We start from the raw sequence: 16544 nt of genomic DNA, 5'->3' as shown, positions 1-16544 counted from the left end.
ACACTTATATTGGCATATCGGTAGTCTTTCACCTTATTGATAGCGCATCAATTTTATTCACAACAGTTACTAGTATGGAGCAGTTTCTAAAACCCGACAAGTTAGCATTAGACCCTCAAGAGGTTGGAGCCTCTGATAAATTTGATCATTGGTTGGACTGCTTTGAAGCATTCGTCGACACCGCTACGGCCATCGACATCGACACTGCTAAACTCCACGTGCACCGCGCCCGGGTAAGCGAAACTGTCTATGGAATCTTCCGGGACGCTGCTACTTACGCGGACGCTATCGAACTCCTAAAAGGGCAGTTCCGAAAGAGCCCTAACGTGGTTTACGCCAGACACCTCCTAACTACCCGCAAGCGGCAGCCAGGAGAATCATGCGCCCAATTTCTGCGCGCCCTGCGGGTCCTCGCTCGAGCATGCGACTGTAAGCCTGTTTCAGCAGCTCAGAACATGGAGGATCTGATCTGTGACGCCTACGTTGCGGGCATTGAGTCTACATACATCCAGCAGCGTCTGCTGGAACAAGATGACCTAGACCTCCGGAAAACGGCCACGATGGCTGAAACGTTAGAAGCGGCCTCCCATAATCTCGGGTCTTACCTTGCATCCCGTTCCACCGACAGCTCCACCGCGACGGCTGTTCCGGTGGGGCCCAAATGTTACTTTTGTGGCCTACCTAAGCACCCTCGGCGTCGTTGCCCGGCAAAGGACGCGATTTGCTCCGGATGCGGTAAGCTAGGCCACTTTGTTAAAGTCTGCCGAGCAAAGCCGCTTCCGAAGACTCGTGGAGCCATGTGTGCTCCGAGGGCGCAGCCATCTTTGATGCAGGCGGCGGCTGCGCACGAATCGCCATCTTTGATTCGGTCACCGGAAGTGCGGGATTCGCCATCTTTGATGCGGTCACCGGAAGTGCGGGAGTCGCCATCTTTGAGACTGGCATCAAGGCGAGCTGAGCAGGAAGCTTCATCCATGACATCATCAGACGGCGACGAAGATGGATTCTTCTTTAATTCAACGGTGGCATCGATTTGCTTGGACCAGTCGCAGCCTCATCAACTCTCCAAGTCCAGAATGGAGATCAAGGTAAATGGTTATGCAGAAAACTGCCTGTTTGACTGTGGGAGCACAGAAAGTTTTATACACCCTCGCACAGTGCGTCAATATGCCCTTCCCGTGCGACCCTGGAGCCAGACCATCTCCATGGCCTCGAATTCCCACTCAGTGGATGTCCTCGGGTGCTGCTTGGTGACGCTGACGGTACAGGGCACAGTCTACGAGCGTTTTCGGCTCCTTGTGCTGCCGCGACTCTGCGCAGCTGTACTGCTGGGGTTAGATTTCCTCACCCATCATAGAAGCGTCACCCTGCAGTATGATGGCCCTTATCCCCCGCTCTCTGTCTGCCAGGTGCCGTCACGGCAGCGCCCCTCGCGCACCACCTGCAGTCTCTCGACCCTCAAGATCACCCCCCCCAGTTATTTGATAACCTCACCCCGGATTGTAGGCCTATAGCCACCAAGAGTAGGCGCTATAGTGCGGATGACCAGGCCTTCATTCGGTCCGAGGTACAACGGCTGCTCCGGGAAGGGATTATCCAGGCCAGCACCAGCCCCTGGAGGGCGCAAGTGGTCGTAGTTAAATTGGGGGAGAAACACCACATGGTGATTGACTACAGCCAGACCATAAATAGGTATACCCAACTAGATGCGTATCCTCTTCCCCGTATCGTGGACATAGTCAACCGCATCGCGCACTATAAGGTTTTCTCGACGATCGATTTGAAATCGGCTTACCACCAGCTCCCTATCCGCTCGGAGGATCGCCCATATACTGCCTTTGAGACGGATGGCCGCCTCTACCAGTTCCTCCGAGTCGCCTTTGGTGTCACCAATGGGGTCTCAGTCTTCCAACGGGCCATGGATCAAATGGTGGACCAGCACAGACTACGGGCCACTTTCCCGTATCTGGATAACGTCACCATCTGCGGCCATGACCTGCAGGATCATGATGCCAACCTACAAAAATTCCTTCGTATGGCCACTCTCCTGAACCTCACATATAATGAGGCGAAGTGTGTTTTCCGGACACGCCGCCTTGCCATCCTTGGGTACGTGATAGAAAATGGTGTCCTTGGCCCCGACCCAGCCCGTATGCGTCCCCTTATGCAGCTTCCCCTCCCTACTACCCTCAAAGCACTGAGGAGATGCCTGGGCTTCTTCTCCTATTATGCCCAGTGGGTTCCCCGTTACGCAGATAAAGCCCGTCCGCTCCTAAAATCGACCTCTTTTCCCCTGGCGGAGGAGGCCCGTCGGGCCTTCGACGACATCAAAGCGGACATCGCGAAGGCCGCGATGCACGCTGTGGACGAATCCATCCCATTCCAAGTGGAAAGTGATGCGTCTGACTTTGCCCTAGCTGCCACCCTTAACCAGAGGGGCCGTCCGGTGGCCTTCTTTTCCCGGACCTTACAAGGCCCTGAGATTCGACACTCCTCGGTCGAGAAGGAGGCCCAGGCCATCGTGGAAGCCGTCCGGCACTGGCACCATTATCTCGCGGGCCAACGATTCACCTTAATTACGGACCAGTGGTCAGTTGCCTTCCTGTTTAACACCAGGCAAAAGGGCAAGATTAAGAATGACAAGATCTTGCGGTGGAGGATTGAGCTCTCCACCTGCAGATATGACATCATGTACCGGCCCGGGAAGCTCAATGAGCCACCAGACACCCTGTCCCATGGATCATGTGCCAGCGCCCAACTAGACCAGCTACAGTCCCTCCATAACGACCCCTGTCACCCGGGTGTCACCAGATTTTTCCATTTTGTCAAGTCCCGTAACCTGCCCTCCCTTGAGGAAGTGCGGACGATTACCAGGCAATGCAGGGTCTGCGCTGAGTGCAAACCGCAGTTCTACCGGCCAGATAGGGCACACCTTGTAAAGGCCACTCGCGCGTTCAAGCGCCTTAGCGTTGATTTTAAAGGCCCCCTCCCCTCCTCTAACCGCAATGTTTATTTCCTGAATATCATTGACGAATACTCACATTTCCCTTTCGCCTTCCCCTGCTCGGACATGACCACGGCTACAGCGATTCGGACCCTGAACAAGCTCTTCACCCTGTTCGGCTTCCCAGCCTATATTCATAGTGACCGTGGGTCCTCTTTCATGAGTGACGAGCTGAGGCAGTACCTGCTCGCCAAAGGCGTTGCCTCCAGCCGCACCACTAGCTATAACCCCAGGGGCAATGGTCAAGTGGAGCGGGAGAACGCAACCGTCTGGAAGGCCGTTCTATTAGCGTTACGGTCTAGGGGCCTTCCAGTCAGCCGTTGGCAAGACGTCCTTCCGGACGCATTACATTCCATTAGGTCACTCTTGTGCACAGCGACCAATACGACCCCTCACGAGCGGATGTTTTCGTTCTCCAGGAAGTCCTCCTCGGGTACTTCGCTCCCGGATTGGCTGATGTCCCCGGGACCCGTCCTGCTTCGGAAGCATGTCTGGACCCATAAGGCAGATCCCTTGGTCGAGGAGGTCCAACTGCTCCACACTAATCCCCAATATGCTTACGTAGCGTACCCTGATGGGCGGGAGGACACGGTTTCTGTCCGTGACTTGGCACCCGCGGGTGCCCCGGAGGTCACCACGTCCTTCCGCCCCACGGTCCCTGGTGTCGTCCACTCGGAGATTGCTACGCCTCTTCCTCCCTCAGTCCCTGTCCCCAATGTAGTGCGCCCTGAGCCTGTTGCGGCCCCCCACCCCCCAGCTCCGGTTCCCACTGTTCCCCATACGCCACCAGGGCCACTGCTCACTCCTCTCACCCCTATGTACAGCTCACTTGAGTCGCCGGAGCCGTCGCCACGCAGTACCCGATGACTGGACGGGACGACGGATCGGTCCGCTTCACATCACCTAGCGCCTTCTCTCGACGCTCACTGTACGGAGCCTGGGCCGACATCGCTCCCTGCTCGGACGACTCTGCGACCTGCACTACGACGATCGTGACGGCGGATCAAGCCACCGGTTCGTCTGGACTTGGAGTATTGTTTCTGCTTCACCCCGTGTTGTTTTTTAAAAGGAAGGGGTGAATGTGGTGGACCTCAGTTGTGCCTTTGTCCTATATGGACCACCGTTGTGTGTGCTTGTCATACCTGGACACATCCCCTTCCAGTTTGGGTCCTCCCCTCAGCACTTAGTATAAAGGTGGCTGTCTCCTCCCCCTTGTTCAGTCCAGGTTGATTATATGTTGGGATCTGCTCCTGATTCTGTTGTGAATAAAAGGCTACACTTATATTGGCATATCGGTAGTCTTTCGCCTTATTGATAGCGCATTAGTGGGAATGGAGGGAAGGGATGATAGGGCTGAAGAGGTATTGGGAAGGGCAGTTAAAAGGGTGGACCAGAGAGAACAGGGAAAAATAATTCTCCCTCATTGACTAAAATGCCTGCCTGTCCTCCCCTAATAATTGCTCCATTGAACACATGGTTCTGACTGTCTCCCCACTGCAACCCTCATGAATGCTACCCCAACACCACGCCTGCTCCTGTCCACTCACACTTCACACCCTACTCCCTCATCCTGTGCATTCCGTCAGCAGCTGCCACTCACAAAGACACTTATGTCAGACTCCTATTTATTGACTACAGCTCTGCCTTCAACACCATTATCCCTCCAAAACTCATCTCTAAACTTCATGGCCTCAGGCTCAGCTCCTCTCTCTGCGACTGGATCCTAGACTTCCTGTTGGAGAGAAAATCCTAGTAGGTTAGAGAAATTTCAAATAATCAGGGATTTAAGTCACTAACAAAATACTAGCAATAAGTGAAATGACTTCAGATCGGACTAACAGTTTAACAGAGAAACTGCCTGCACGAAGGCACATAAGAATGACATTTGAACAAGTATTTCTGATTTAAACATGTATCTTGGCATTTTAAATGTATTAACTGTATTTTATAAAATTAATTGTGCACTTTAGCCAATAGCAGGCTGCTGCGAGGGATGATGGGATGAAGCCTTAGCTGACAGAGCCACATTCTTTGGAAACAATGAAACCTCAGAATGTGCAAGTTCTTATCAGCGAAAGTAAGGTTTTCAGGGCTACATATGAATAGAGTTTTTCACACTATCCAGATAAGACAGGTCCCTTCTCAGACGTGAAAATGTGCATCAGTTTTGTTTGGCCAGGGATGTTGCAGGAGTTGGTGGGATCCTTAACTTTGACCTATGTGGCTAATGTGTCAGGGGTTACTAGGCAACAGAAGAAGAAGCATCAGCAATAGGGGAGGAAGCATCTGGATTCTATGGACCAATGAAATCCCCTGATGTCAGAGGATAGAATGCAATTGGCTAAAGTATGTGATGTGTTATTAATGATTGATTTATATTGAACATGATTTGATCATAACTAATGGAAGGCTGGAAAATTTGATATGAAAAATGTACAATTGATCGATCTGGGCATTGTAACCTCAGAGTGGTATTGGAATGCTCAGAGCCTTCTCTTATAGTGAGGCATTGGACTGCCCATTGCTCATTCTCCCATTGATTGTTGGTTAATAAAGATACGTCTTTAAACCAGGACACCGGCCTTTGTGAGTATTTCTATTGGCTGAAGTTTTGGCAATAGCCAGCCTCCAGAGAACTCCGCAGCACTTCCTAACCCACAGACCGTAATCAGTAAGGACAGGCAAAGACACCTCCTCCACGATTATCCTCAACACTGGTGCCCCGCAAGGCTGTGTCCTCAGCTCCTTACTCTACTCCTTATACACTTATGACTGCGTGACCAAATTCTGCTCCAAATCCATTTTCAAGTTTGCTGATGACACCACTGTTGTGGATCGGATCTCAAACAATGATGAGACAGATTACAGGAAGGAGATAGAAAATCTGATTAAATGGTGCGACGACAGTAATCTCTCCCTCAATGTCAGTAGAATGAAGGAGATAGTGATCAACTTCAGGAAGTTTAATGAAGTTTAATGGACATGCCCCTGTCTACATCAACAGGGATGAAGTGAAAATGGTCGAGAGCTTCATGTTTCTAGGTGTCCAGATCACCAACAACCTGTCCTAGTCCCTCCGTGCTGACGCTATAGTTAAGAAAGTCCACCAACACTTCTACTTTCTCAGGAGGCTAAGGAAATTCAGTATGTCTGCTATGACTCTCACCAATGTTTACAGATGCACCATAAAAAACAACCTTTCTGGATGTATCACAGCTTGGTATGGCTCCTGACCAAGACCACAAGAAACTACAAAGGGTTGTAAGAACATAAGAACACAAGAACTAGGAGCAGGAGTAGGTTGTCTGGTCCCTCGAGCCTGCCCCACCATTCAATAAGATCATGGCTGATCTTTTCATGGACTCAGCTCCACTTACCCGCCCTCTCACAATAACTCTTAATTCCTTTACTGTTCAAATATCTTATCTATCTTTGCCTTAAAAACATTCAATGAGATAGCCTCATCTGCTTCACTGGGCAGTGAATTCCAGATTCACAACCCTTTGGATGAAGAAGTTCCTCCTCAACTCAGTCCTAAATCTGCTCCGCCTTATTTTGAGACTATGCCCCCTAGTTCTAGTGAACATAGCCCAGTCCATCACTCAAACCAGCCTCCGATCCATTGACTCTATCTATACTTCCCGCTGCCTCAGAAAAACAGCTGGCATAATCAAGGACCCAATGCACCCCGGTCATACTTTCTTCTACCTTCTTCCGTCAGGATAAAGATACAAAAGTCTGAGATCACCTATCAACCGGTTCAAGAACAGCTTCTTCCCTGCTGCCATCAGACTTTTGAATGTACCTACCTTATATTAAGTTGATCTTTTTCTACACACTAGCTATGACTGTAACACTATGTTCTGCACCTTCTCCTTTCCTTTTCCCCATGTGCTCTATGAACAGTATGTTTTGTGTGTACAGCGCACAAGAAACAATACTTTTCACTGTATACCAATACATGTGACAATAATAAGTCAAATCAAATCAAGAACTCCCCCACAACAGCACAGTAGCACAGTGGTTAGCATTGCTGCCTCACAGCACCAAGGTTCTGAGTTCGATCCCTAGCTTGGGTCACTGTCTGTGCGGAGTCTGCACATTCTCCCATGTCTATGTGGGGTTCCTCCGGGTGCTCCGGTTTCCTCCCACAGTCCGAAAGAAGTGCTGGTTAGGTGCATTGACCATGCTAGATTCTCCCTTGGTGTACCTGAACAGGCGCTGGAGTGTGGCGACTAGGGGATTTTCACAGTAACTTCATTGCAGTGTTAATGTAAGCCTACTTGTGACAATAATAAATAAATGAATAAACTACTCACTGCCCATACCCTCTCACTGCCCCCCAATTATGCCTATCACCGCTCAGCTTCCCCACCAACTTCTCTCCTGTTTTGTTCACTCGCTGCTGCTCATTGCTGCACTCTCCCTGTTTTAATTCTGTTCTGAAGAAGTCATATTGGACTCAAAACATTAGCCCGAATTTTACCGCCCCGGTGGGATTTTACGGTTTTGGCTGAGCGAGGCTGTAAAATCCCGCCCATTAACCCTTTATCTCTCCATAAACGCTGTCAGACCTTCTGAGTTTTTCTAGAACGTTCTGCTTTTTATTATTAATTCTGCGGGTCTTTAATGCTGGGGTTTGCTCTCAGCTCTGTGATTGGTAGATTTAGGATTTATTATCCACACACAGGCTTCGTAACAAGGGAGCTATTTGGGTCTGAGCTCTGCCTTTCCATTGGTGGTGGCTAAGACTGCACCTGCCTCTTGTGCTAGTACTAGTCCCCTGTCAGGGCCTGAGGCTGGCTACGGGAGCACTCACTGCACTGTGATTATATAATGCGGGAAGGGGAGACAGCGAGATGGAGAGACAATGAGTGACTGAAGAAAGGAAACATGCAGGAGGTGGAGGGGCAGGGCAGAACTCCCCACCCCAGGAACAGGATGTAAGAAGCATCTTAGCCGGAGGTAATTACAGCCAGCCTCAGACTGAGCTTTTGTGCGCAGGTTGTTGAGAAACATGAGCAGCCTATACTGGTGAGGAGGATGGGTGATGGGGTTCCTGTTACTGTACAGCTTGTCTCTCCCTGTCACATGCTGAGACTGCCGTAGGATGAGGGAGGCTGACAGACGAATGGGGCTTTTGTTAACTCTGGGCAGTTTGCAGTCGCCTTTTATTCAAGGCAAACAAATCAGAATTTTGAAACAATGAGAGAATGTGAGGTCTGTCAGGAGTGATCAGAGACAGCAAGAACAATCTGAGGGTGACTGCAAAAAACGGAAAGTAAATCAAGGTGTGAAATGCTGCTGTTTAAGGATTTACATTAATAAATTACATGAATTATTCCAGGGAGACTTTTTTAAACGGAGAGTTATTGGTTCTATCAATTGTACTGTGAATTCTCAGCTACAATTATTTTGTTTTAAAGGCATGGCTTAAATTGAAAGAGAGTTTTGCAAATTGCTTGTGTGACGTTCTATTGCAGCAGTGTTGCTGTGTGAATGGACCTATAGAGCAGCTCCATCGTGCCCTGCTCTGTCTCCGGTCTCCCTCACACAGGGAAACAGCAGCAATGTGGCAGCTCTTCCCAGGGCAGTCAGCTGTGGGAGTTGTTCATATTTTAGGCCTCAACTAGAGCATTGTGTTATTGGGCTCCTGGTTCTTTACTGGTGATGTGTCAGCTGCGGTACTAAAAACAATCTGAATGTTCAAATTAAACAAATGAGACTGCAAGTATACAGCATATACGATGTACAGATAGATAAAGCAGTGTGGCTACAATGTGCATATGGATCATAACCAGCATATCTACATATCATAGAATCCCTTATGTATTTGTGTGTGAGAGTGCACGAGTATGTGTGAAATTGAGACTAAGTGAATTTGTGACTGAATGTGTTTGTGAACATGAGTGCGACTAATGTGTATGTGAGTGGGTGTAAGAAAGTGAATGAAAGGATTCACGTGTGTGAGTGTGAACGCGAGAATATAAGTGTGTATGACAGTGTATGGAGAGTGTGTATCCTGAGTCCATAACTCTGTATCTGTGAGCTGGAACAAGGTCAGAGAGCAGCTTTGTATCCTTATTTATTGTCCTCCACCTCTTCCTCCCCCTCACTCCCCTCCCCCTCCCTCATACTCCCTCTGCTCCACACTCCCCCTTGAACTCCCCTCTCCTCTGTACTTCTTCTGTTCTGCACTGCCCCCCCCCCCCACCTCTCCCCTTTTTCCTGTACTCCCCTCTGTCCCACACTCATCCACATCATTCCACTCCTTGTACTCAGCTCCCACCCCCACACCCCTCTCCCCTGTGCTCCCCTCTGGTTCACACTCCCTGATACCATTTCTCTCCCTCACACTCACCCCCCCCCCCCCCCCCCCCCACCACATTCCCGTCTCCCCTGTACTGCCTCTGCTTCACACTCCCCTATATGCCTTCTGCTCTGTGCTCCATCCCCACCTGTAACTCACCTGTGTGCTGCATCCCCACCACCACACATTCGCTCCCTCACTCAGTCATTTCTGCAGTTTGCTGTCATTTTGGGTTCACTTAATGCCGATACTCAAGTCTCCGGGTCCTCATCAGAGATTGAGTTTGCTTCCTTTTTTAACCTGCTTTTGACCTCCTTGTGTCACAGATTCCCACATTTCATTGGCAGATCCACTGAGGCTCCTAGATTGGGTATTTTGGCCTCTAAATGTTTTATGTGTTGAGGTTTCATGCTAAAGGTGTATGCTGAGCTAGCTCATCTCAGTCCAGCTGGGATGATATGATTGTCCAGGTTTGGCAGCATGGGACCACCTTTGTCCTTGATTCACTGTTGAATGGTTTCAGTGGAATCCTCAATAGAGGCTGCATCAGACTCCGATCTTCAACAGTCAGTGAGAGGACAGCAGAGGGTCCTCAATTGAAAGGTTAACTGTCTTCACAGATGTTGCCTCACTTACAGTATCTGCAACATTTCCACTTGTGAATGGAGAAGATCAGTTTTCATTTTTAATGGGGGAGGGGTGGGGCAGGAATCTCTCTGTTCAGTAACACTCCTATTAAACCATTAACCAGGTAAATATTGCTGCCTTGTTTTGCCTTTCATGATTGAAGGATTCTTATCATTTGAAGAATACCTTGGTGCTGGTACCATGCTAACTGAGCATCTTGGAACTGAATTAATAGTGGAGGGACCCTGTCTGGGGCCAGGAGAGCTTCTCAGCATCTCCCCAGTGACATCAGATTCAACAAGGAGCAACAAACTCCCAATGATGTCACCAGCAATCCTTATTCAACCAGAACAAAATTGAAGAGGATTATTGGACACAGAGCATTTGCCATCTGCAGTGACTCCAGGGCTAAGTGCACTGTCATATCAGTGGCTAAGACAAACAAAGCAATCCTCAGCTTTAATTCTGAATCTGCTTGGGGAACATGGGTGGGGCTTTAATTTATCACAGCATTTCTGAGGTAGGAAAGGAGTACTGTTTGTGATGGTCCCTCTTCCTGATCTCTGTCCATAGAATCATAGAATCCCTACAGTGCAGAATCCCTACAGTGCCCATCAAGTCTGCACTGACAACAATCCAAGGCCCTATTCCCATAACCCCACTAATCCCTCTAACCTGTGCATTCCAGGACACAAAGGGGCAATTTAGCATGGCCAATGCACCTAACCCACACATCCTTGGACTGTGGGAGGAAACTGGAGCACCCGGAGGAAACCCACGCAGACACAGGGAGAACATGCAGACTCCGCACAGACAGTGACCCAAGCCGGGAATCGAACCCGGGTCCCTGGAGTTGTGAGGCAGCAATGCTAACCACTGTGCCACTGTGGCTCCGTCCAATGAATTAAATAGAATTTATATCACAGAATCAGGCCCTTCAGTGTACACACACCACATTAACTTCCTCCCATCTAACTTCATTTCAGACAATATCTTTTTATTCCTCCCTCTTTTATATGCTTATCCATCTTCCTCATAAATTGATCCAACATATGATGGTCAATTCCGCAGTCTAACTACTCTGGTTCAAGGCGTTTTCTGGAATTTCTGAATGGATTTATTAGTGACTATCGTATATTTATGGCCCCTAATTTGGACTTCTCAAAAATGGAAACATTTTCTTTTTGTCTACCCTATGTCCCCTTTTGTCATTTAAAGACCTCGATCAGCTTACTCCTCAGTCTTCTCTTTTCTAGAGAGCAGTGACACAGCTGGAAAATGCATGATGGGGGGAGGTTCCCCTCTTCAATCCCCCCAAATCAGTAGGATTGCAGCATAGGCTATGGAAACTGTCAGATGATGTAGCTTGGATTGTTGAGCAGTTGCTTATGAATGAATTACCATGTACATAACCCACAGTTCTCTATCTTTTCTCTGCAGAAAGAAGCTAATTGGAAGGAAGGTATCAGGACGACACAATGACCTCCCCAAACGCAACCACCCCCAGTGATGCACTCTTTCCAAATCCAACTTCTCAGGCAAACTGGTGTACCCCCGCTTGTGCTTTCCCCCATTCCACCGCCCAACACATCAGTCACCGTGCCAACAATTACAAGCGGCATCCCAAGAGAAGGAAGTTCATCCGGCCTTCCCCTCCTCCTCCTCCCAATACTCCAATTCCCATTGAGCTCATTGATTTCAGTGAGATCCCGCCGCGACATTCCTTCTTGGAACTGCTTTTCAATGGATGTATTCTGTTTGGGATTGAGTTCAGCTATGCGATGGAGACAGCCTATGTCACTCCTATCCTCCTACAGATGGGCTTGCCAGATGAACTGTACAGCATGGTTTGGTTCATCAGTCCCATATTAGGTATGGTACATTTTTTCAGTGTATATTCAGAGGTGTTATGTATAGTTACACAGTGGGGTCTAGCTCTGACATTGGACTGGCCACAGTGGGAAGAACATGTGACTCAGTCTGGACAAATGCTGTGTACTGAGGAGGCAATATATCCCCTAAAAATAAAGACTTCTGGCACCCAGGAGTGACAAATCCTTGATCAGGGTGAGAGGGAGAGCTTGGATTTGCGAAGGGTAAGCCATAGCTGATGAACCTACTTGAATTTTTTGAAGAGGTGGCTGAAATAGTGCACAGGGGAATGACTTTGGATGTTATCTGTATGGACTTCTACATCATGTTTGATGAAGTCCATCGTAAGAAACTGTTAGCTGAAGTTTAAGCTCATGGAATCAAAGGCAACTTATTGACCGGGTTAGGAAATTTGCTGAATAGCAGGGGTCAGAGAGTAGGGATAATGGACAGATACTCTCATTAACAGGATGTGGCTAGTGATTCCACACAAAGATCAATGTTGAGGTCTAAACTATTCATCCTCTTTAGTAATGACTTAGATAATGGGATGGAAAGTCACATATCAACATTTGTTGATGACACAAAGCTAGGCAATATTGTAAATGGAAGCATTGAATTACAAAGAAATATTAATGGATTAAGCAGATGGGCAAAACAGTGGCAAATAGTTTTAAATATAGACAAAGGTGAGGGCATTCACTTTGGAGCTATAAAGAATAGAACAAGGTATTTTCTAAATGGTGAAAAATTAGAATCGGTGAAGGTCCAAAGAGACTCAGGGTCCAGGTACACAGCTCATGAAAATGTCATGAACCAGTACAGAAAATAATCAAAAAGGAATGGTGGCCTTTATATCTAGGGAACTAGAAAGCAAGTGAATGCTTCAGTTATATAAAGTCCTGGTCAGATCACACCTGGAATACTCTGCCCAGTAAGGGCACTGCACCTTAGGAAAGACATATTGGTCTTGGAGGGAGTGCAGTATAGATTTGATACCTCCTGTGATCCTATTTCCAGTTCTAAAGCACCTTTCAAGACCTCAGTTATAAGGAGAGATTAAGCAAACTAGAATTGTATTCCCTGGGTGGGATTCTACAGCCTCACTCATCCCGAAACAATAAAATCCCACCCGAGGTCAACAGACCTTCCCATGCTCCGCCCCTCGTCCGCTCCGATTCCCGTGGCGGGTGGGCCGCTAAACTTCCGGTCCCAGATACATAGAAGGAGCCTATTTCTACTGGTTGGGGAGTCTCTGGAAAGACTATAAGTATAAAAATTACAGCCAGACCTTTCTGGAGTGGAATTAGCAAACACCTTTACAGTCAAAGGGTGGTGGACGTTTGGAACTCTCTTCCGCAAATAACAGATGATTGTTAATTTTTAACCTCAGATTAATTTTTGATTATTGAAGATATTCAGGGAGGGGATATAGGGCAAAGGAAGGTATACAGAGTAAGATTACAGATCAGCTATGATCTCATTGAATGGTGGAATAAACTTGAAAGACTAACTGGCCTCATCCTGTTCCTATGATCCTATTTCCATTTCTAAAGCACCTTTCAAGACCTCAGCAGTCCCAACACACTTTAATGCTTTTGACATGTTATTTGGGTGTATCACATAATTGTAGGAAGGGATCAATAGGGTCCATGTATTCTCTCTTTCCTTCTCTCACACTCAGTTTATTTATTATTTATTTACCTTTTTCTATTTTCCTTCAGATTTCTGATTGATAACATAGTTCATCTGGGCCAACTGGTCCAAGATTGTTCTTAGTCTACAGGAAGCTCTTCCCATTTCGCTTCATGTCACCACCCTATCTGCATAATCTTGTATTCCTTTCTGCCTCATATACTTAAATAGCTTCCACCTAAATGATGACATTCATGATGGTCACAAAGACACTGATGTTTCAGTATCCTCAGTAATGGTAATAGTACTCATTATGAAGACAAGAATAGAAAGAGCATGAGGGGAGAAGGAATGGTAGAACAAAATGAAAGGAGAAGTGGATAAGGTGGAAAAGGATGAACGTTTGCAGTACAGCGTCACCTTGAAAATGTGCAGCATTGCTGTTGGGATATTTGTGGGAGGTATATCAGTGTTATGCACTGTGGGGTATTTGTTGGAGGTATTTCAGTGTTATGTACTGTGGGGTATTTGTTGGAGGTAGTTCAGTTTATGCACTGTGGGGTATTTGTTGGAGGTATTTCAGTTTATGCACTGTGGGGTATTTGTTGGAGATAGTTCAGTGTTATGCACTGTGGGGTATTTGTTGGAGGTAGTTCAGTGTTATGCACTGTGGGGTATTTGTTGGAGGTAGTTCAGTGTTATGCACTGTGGGGTATTTATTGGAGGTAGTTCAGTGTTATGCACTGTGGGGTATTTGTTGGAGGTAGTTCAGTTTATGCACTGTGGGATATTTATTGGAGGTAGTTCAGTGTTATGCACTGTGGGGTATTTGTTGGAGGTAGTTCAGTTTATGCACTGTGGGATATTTGTTGGAGATAGTTCAGTGTTATGCACTGTGGGGTATTTGTTGGAGATAGTTCAGTGTTATGCACTGTGGGGTATTTATTGGAGGTAGTTCAGTGTTATGCACTGTGGGGTATTTGTTGGAGGTAGTTCAGTTTATGCACTGTGGGATATTTGTTGGAGATAGTTCAGTGTTATGCACTGTGGGGTATTTGTTGGAGATAGTTCAGTGTTATGCACTGTGGGGTATTTGCGTGAGGTAAATCAATATTTTTCGTCAGTATTCACACTGGAGAGGGACAGTGTCAAGGGGAGTACTGAGATGCAGGCTGTTGGACTGAATGGGATTGAAGTTCATAAGGAGGAGGTGTTAGCAATTCTGGAAAGGGTAAAAATAGATAAGTTCCCTGGGCCGGATGGGATTTATCCTAGGATTCTCTGAGAGGCTTGAGAGGAGATTGCAGAGCCTTTGGCTTTGATCTTTGGGTCGTCATTGTCTACTGAAACTGTGCCAGAAGACTGGAGGATAGCAAATGTTGTCCCCTTGTTCAAAAGGGGGAGTAGAGATAACCCTGGTAATTATAGACCGGTGAGCCTTACTTCTGTTGTGGGCAAAGTATTGGAAAGGATTATAAGAGATAGGATTTATAATCACCTGGAAAGGAATAATTTGATTAGGGATAGTCAGCACGGTTTTGTGAAGGGTAGGTCGTGCCTCACAAACCTTCTTTGAGAAGGTGACCAAAGAGGTGGATGAGGGTAAAGCGGTTGATATGGTGTATATGGATTTCAGCAAAGCATTTGATAAGGTTCCCCATGGTAAGCTTTTGCAGAAAATACGGACACATGGGATTGAGGGTGATTTAGTGGTTTGGATCAGGAATTGGCTAGCTGGAAGAAAACAGAGGGTGGTGGTTGATGGGAAATATTCATCCTGGAGTTCAGTTACGAGTGGGGTACTGCAAGGATCTGTTTTAGGGCCACTGCTGTTAGTCAGTTTTATTAATGACCTGGATGAGGGTCCGAGAAGGATGGGTTAGTAAATTTGCGGATGACACTAAAGTCGGTGGAGTTGTAGACAGTGCGGAGGGAAGTGGCAGGTTACAGAGGGACATAGATAAGCTACAGAGCTGGGCTGAGAGGTGGCAAATGGAGTTTAATGCGGAAAAGTGCGAAGTGATTCACTTTGGAAGGAGTAACAGGAATACAGAGTACTGGGCTAATGGTGAGATACTTGGTAGTGTGGATGAACAGAGGGATTTGGGTGTCCATGTGCATAGATCCCTGAAAGTTGGCACCCAGGTTGATAGGGTTGTTAAGAAGGCGTACGGTGTGTTAGCTTTTATTGGTAGAGGGATTGAGTTTCAGAGCCAGGAGGTCATGTTGCAACTGTACAAAACTCTGGTGCGGCCGCATTTGGAGTATTGCGTACAGTTCTGGTCGCCGTATTATAGGAAGGATGTGGAAGTGTTGGAAAGGGTGCAGAGGAGATTTACCAGGATGTTGCCTGGTATGGTGGGAAAATCGTATGAGGAAAGGCTGAGGGGCTTGAGGTTGTTTTCGTTAGAGAGAAGAAGGTTAAGAGGTGACTTAATAGAGGCATACAAGATGATCAGAGGATTAGATAGGGTGGATAGTGAGAGCCTTTTTCCTCGGATGGTGATGGCTAACACTAGGACATAGCTTTAAATTGAGGGGTGATAGATATAGGACAGATGTTAGAGGTAGGTTCTTTACTCAGAGAGTAGTAAGGGCGTGGAATGCCCTGCCTGCAGCAGTAGTGGACTCGTCAACATTAAGGGCATTCAAATGGTTATTGGATAAACATATGGATGACATTGGAATAGTGTAGGTTAGATGGGCTTTAGATTGGTTTCACTGGTCGGCACAACATCGAGGGCCGAAGGGCCTGTACTGCGCTGTAATGTTCTATGTTCTATGTATTTCAGTGTTATGCACTGGGGTATTTGTTGCAGGTATTTCAATGTTCTGCACTGTGGGGTATTTGTTGGAGGCAGTTCAGTGTTATGCACTGTGGGGTATTTGTTGGAGGTAGTTCAGCGTTTTGCACTGTGGGGTATTTGTTGGAGGTAGTTCAGTGTTTTGCACTGTGGGGCATTTGTTGGAGGTAGTTCAGTGTTATGCACTGTGGGGTATTTGCGTGAGTTATGTCAGTGTTATGCACTGTGGGGTATTTGTTGGAGGTAATTCAGTGTTTTGCACTGTGGGGTATTTGTTGGAGGTAGTTCAGTG

This window comes from Mustelus asterias, chromosome 22, assembly GCF_964213995.1.
Source record: "Mustelus asterias chromosome 22, sMusAst1.hap1.1, whole genome shotgun sequence".
Lineage (NCBI taxonomy): Eukaryota > Metazoa > Chordata > Chondrichthyes > Carcharhiniformes > Triakidae > Mustelus > Mustelus asterias.
This window is presented reverse-complemented; position numbering follows the sequence as displayed.